Raw genomic sequence first — 5558 nt, forward strand, 5'->3', positions numbered from 1 at the left:
TATGCCTATGCATATAGCAGCACTGCCCACAAGCCAAGTCATGAAATCCAACTGGGTGCCTTTAAAAAGATGAATGCATAAAGAAACCATGGAATATATACTCGGTGGACTACTACACAGTGGTGAAAAAGGTGAAACCGTGGCATTTGGTACAAAAAGGGTGGACCTTGAGGTGATTATATTAAGTGAAATAAGTAAAAAAGTGAAAGGGATATTGGATGATTTCAGTCATCTGTGGAATATAAATTAAAAAAAACACAGGCAAACTTCATTAGAAGTAAATCATGAGCCCAGTGAAACAGAAAGGAGGGGAGAGGAAATGAGGGAGGGAAGCAGATGGCGCATTGGCATGGGTGGCTTGGTGGAGGGGGTGAAACATGGGCACTTATGGAAGACCATGAGTGTTACTCCAAAATTAAATTAAAGATTGGGCACTCCCTGGGGCACAGTGGGTTAAAGTGCAGCACTGTGATGCTAGCAGCAGCTGCTTCAGCTCAAGTTGGATCCCCAGCTAGGGAGGTGACCCACATGGCACAGCAGACTTCTCCTGTCTCATTTGCTGCTCCCCTCAGCAGTGTACTTCATCAGTCGGCCTATTCTGCTTCCTACTCTGTAGCTGGTTAATCCTCTCACCGCCCCTACATCTCTGGCCTATACCCCAACTCTGTATGCATAAATAAGTAAAATATTAAAAAATTAAATAAAAACTAAAACAATGAAAACTCTGGTAATAGTGAAATGGAATGACATTTCTCAGTTGTCACTGGCCATTTTAATTTTTACTAAAAGGGAGACGAGAAGTCCCTCCCTGGTGGCGCAATGGGTTAAAGCACAGCACTATGAAGCTGTTCACAGGCACTGCTGCACAAGTTCGATCCCCTGCCAGGGAGGTGATGCACATGGCGTGGCAGACCTCTCTTGACCCACCCGCTGCTTCCTTCAGCAGTGTACTTTGTCTGCCTGTTTGTTCTGCTCCCCACTCTGTCTCTGGTGAATCCTCTCACCCCCGGCAACTCTGGCCTCTATCCCAGTTCTATATGCATAAATAATCTTTTTTTTTTTTTTTAAAAAAAGGGAGACCAGAATTAGGTAGTGATTTCAATTATTCTTTGCTAAAATTTCAGAAAGAAGAATGATTTTTCCCATTCTGTAGGAGAGCTTAGAGGTGTGGAGGTGCACACCAGTGACTGAGGGGAGTTGTGTTAAGGAGCTGAGGTGTCCCCAGGGGGCCAGGTCCCCAGTGAATGGAACAAGGAATGTGCACTGAGCTGTGTTCCCCCTTCCCTAAGCTTTAGGGCTGGTAGTATCTTGTGGGGCTCACTGACAGTGTGCTGTCTATAGAGACTTCGGTCTCAAACTCCAGAGAAGATGGTATCAGGCGTAAGCCACCTCCAGTATATTTGCACCAGCGACTGGACCCTTCTAGGGCTCTTGCTCAATTTGTGACTCAGCAGCTGCAAGATCAGGTCTCTGGATCTGTGGAAACTTGGAAAGACCAAACATTTAAAATAGTATACAGCTGGTGAAATCTAGAGAAACCTCCATATAGCCACCTGCTGGAAAAGTAGAAGTATTGCAGACTTGTATGTTACTGTTACTGTCACTTTTAAAAACTAGCTAAATCATAAGAAACCAAATGGGCAGACAGAAGAAAAACAACACATGACATCCTGACATCTCAAGGGAATACGTCATCACAAGGAGAGAATAACCTTCCAGAAACTAACCACAAAGACATGGAATATTTTATACTTGTATCAGATATAACATTTGTTAGGGGGAATGGTTGTCTTGAAGGAACTCTGCAGAGTCTTGTGGACTCCACCCTCTTCTCCAGTTTTGTGGACTCCATGCCCTATTCCCTGTTCCATTAAACTACAACTCCCAGCAATACCACAGCAAGAACTGCGAGGACCCAAGGGCGGAGCTAAGCAGGCGTTCTGGGACTTTTGGGGGATATAAGGGAGCCATGTGAGATGTGCTCTCTCTGGATGGTGTGGCTCGCTGGACTGAACTATCAGTGTGTTATTGGAGTTCCAAGTCAGCGGAGCTGGTAGGATGTTCTAGTTATCTTGTATCTCTCTCTCTCTTTCCCTCGGTTGTTCCTTTTCCTTTCCCCTTGTAGATAAGCCCATTATTGACCCTTTTGTGTGTAACTGAAGTACAATTGAATCTTCAGTGCGCAGGTGAGGACCCACAGACAGGCCCCAGTTTACATTGGGTTGTCCTGTAACACATTCAATATAACCATGATTAAGAGATTCAAAGAAATAGAAGAAAACGTAGAAAAACAAATGATGATGAGAAATAAAACTAATGTACAAATAATAGAAATTGAAGCTTCGCTTTTCCTCAGGTGCTTGATGTGGTAGCTGGGGCCCTTCATTCTCCAAATGTCTGTGGGCTCTTCCAGGCCTAGCCTGGGGCGGTAGTGGAAGAGCAGAGAGGGCCTTCGTAGGCCAATGCCTGGGTGGAGGCACCCTCGCAGCCTGGCTGTACGGGGCGCTGCAGGGACTGAGGAGGAACTCAGCAGGACTCTATGGCTGAGGCAGAATGTCCTGCCAGCCAGTGGCAACAGGGCGGCTCTGGCCCCCTCAGGAGCTGCTAGGGGAAGGCTGGTGCTAAACACGTCACTGGTGCTGCTGTTCTTCCAGAGCAAGTTCAATTGTAAGCAAATTACCACAATGCAGGCATCATTCCTAACAAGTTAAATCTGGGAAGTATCAGGTTAAGAGAGATTTCATGCACTGGATCCAATTTACTACAGAGATTCAAATGGAGCCATTTTTGTTTGATACTACAGATGGAGATTCTTTTCAAAAGTTAAAAAGCTGGATCAGAGAATTAAGAAAATGGTGAGAAATGAAACCTCTTTATGTATAGTTGGCAATAAAATAGACTTTGAAAAGGAGAAACATGTTTCCATTCAAGAAGCAGAATTGTATGCCGAATGTGTGGGAGTGCACACATGCTGCACTCATCAGCCAAACAGACCAAAGGATTGAAGAACTCTTTCTTGACCTTTGCAAAAAGATGGTAGAAATAGCACAAGTGGATGCGAGGGAAAAATGGCTACAGTCAACCAGGAGCTGCAAGGAGAGCTGTGTAGATTATTGCTGCAAAGCCAGAGCAGTGGCAGAGGTTGCTGTTCTGAACTGTTCACACCTAAGAAATTAAATATGTACAAATAACAAACTGGGTCTTTGCTCTCAGCATGAAGACTGCTGTATTCCAAGTCACATTATTTTACCAATGGAATTACAGGAGTAGCAGTATTTTAAATTCTGTTCCTAACAATGCAGAGACCCAAGTGCTAAATTAGTGGAGTTTGTGACCAGAGAATTGGCAGTGTCTACAAAATATTTTTCATGTGTTTTTTCTTTAATCAGGACTAATAGGCATGTAGAAAAGACCTACTTAAAGGCTTCATTTACTGATGTATTGTTTTAAGTCAAATCTTGAATAACTTATACATGCTGTAATGTATACATTTTTGCAACCCTTTGCTTTTTGTGGTAGTTTGATTTGTATCATTTCTGAATAGCAAACTTTTTGTCTTTTTAATTAGCAGATTTCTGAAGTACTATTTTTGCACAGGCCCCTACCTGTCTTCTATTTGGATATAATCTGTTTACATCCTGCATGCTGAACTGGTAAAATACAGTGTACACTATACATTAAATATTTTATCACAAGGTATAAAAATACATACAGTAGTCTCATTGATGTCTCAGAGGGTATCATTGGTGATAATACATAGGCTTTTTGACTTTTTAATAAAGATCATAGCTTCCTTTCACTTTTGTCTTAACTCAAAAGTGGGGTGTTTAAATTTTCATATATCTATTACTTGAATTATTGCTATTATCACATTTTTTGACTCTAATTCCATCTGATGACAAACAGCAACATTTGCTTTTAGGTTTTTTTTTTTTTAATGAAAGAAATTACTCTCTCGATTTTTCTTTAGAACGGGTCCCTTACCTATGTTTGAGTGGAGCATGTTGTGATTTTCTGCAATGGTTTTGGTTTTCTTTTACACTTTATGTGAGATGGGTTTGCTGTTGTGAGAAGAGAGGAAGGGTGTTCCAGATAGTAGCTACTCACTAATATTCATTCATACAGCACTTTAATGGTAGTTTATGCTCTGGAGGCAGCACTTTTATTACTAATTATTCTTTAATTATTTTTTTACGTCGTTGTCCCCATAATCCTCCCCACACTGTGTCATACATGAACCATCACCATATTCTCTTGTGCTCTTCCCTACCATTTTGAAACCCCTCATTACCCTTCCTGGCTGTATGCCTCTGATCTATGATCAGCTTGCTAGTTATTTTTAAGATTTATTTATTTATGCATATAGAGCTGAGGTACAGGCCAGAGGTGTAGGGAAGGTGAGAGGATTCACCGAACACAGAGTGGGGAGCAGAACAGGCATATTGATGAAATACACTGCTGAGGGGAGCAGCAGGTGAGACAGGAGAAGTCTGCTGCGCCATATGGGTCAGCTCCCTGTGTGGGGATCCAACACTTGCTGAAGTGGCTGCCTCTAACTTCGTAGTGTTGCACTCTAACCCGTTGTGCCACCAGGAAGGGAGTGCCCAGCTTGCTAGTTTTAACTTTTTCTTGACCTTTGTTTTGCTTTCTTGTAAGTGAGACCATCTGCTATTTATTTTTTCCTTCTGACATATCTTGGATAGCATAATCCTCTACAGATCCATCCACGTTGAACATCCACATGAGTTTTTTTTTTTTTTTTTGATTGCTGAGCAGTATCCCATTGTGTAGATCCAGTCATCTATTTTGGGGCATGTGGGTTGTTTCCATATCTTGGTTGCACTACTGTAAATAGTGCTGAAATAAAAATAGGAGTGCAAGTTTCTTTAGAATTAGTGTGTTTATGACCTTTGAGTAGATTCCTAGGAATAGAATTGCTGGATCATATGGTAGCTCCATTTTTAGCATCTGAGGAACCTTCACACAGCTTTCCATCGTGATTGGGCCACTTTGCATTCCCATCAGCAGTGTAAGAGAATTCCTATTCAGGAATCAAAAAAAAAAAAATGCCATTCACAGCCACATGGATGGAGCTGGAAAGGATAATGTTTAGTGAAATAAGTCAGAAGGAAAAAGAAAACTATCGGATGGTTTCACGTATAGGAGGAATATAGGGAATCCAAATAAGGGATCAGCAACAAAATTCTTTGATGTACCACAAAATTTAAGTATGGCCATATTTTGTCCTAATTCTTTCAAAACTGAGTTTATATACAGTAAATATTAACATTAAATAACAAAACCATTTAAAATATTTTACAATTTGATCAGAGTATTTTAAAAAATATTATATATGTATATATCTACATCATTCTTCATTCTGTACATTTTTTCATCTTGGTTGTATTCCCTGTGGACTTCCCACCACCAATGCACCCATGTACCATTATTATAGTCCCATGTTATCTTCCTGTCCCAGTTTTGTTCCTATTGATCAGACTATTTCTAAGGTAAAATTTTAGTGTATATGTATATATATATATATATATATATATATA

The 5558-nt window shown here is 40.9% G+C and overlaps 1 pseudogene; it reads left to right on the forward strand.

The window, feature by feature from the left end:
- The first annotated feature begins 2462 nt into the window (after positions 1-2462).
- Positions 2463-3191, forward strand: LOC101632509 (annotated as a pseudogene).
- Positions 3192-5558: the final 2367 nt, after the last annotated feature.

Source organism: Condylura cristata, unplaced genomic scaffold (assembly GCF_000260355.1).
Source record: "Condylura cristata isolate star-nosed mole 26May11 unplaced genomic scaffold, ConCri1.0 scaffold00019, whole genome shotgun sequence".
NCBI classification, from domain to species: Eukaryota; Metazoa; Chordata; class Mammalia; order Eulipotyphla; family Talpidae; genus Condylura; species Condylura cristata.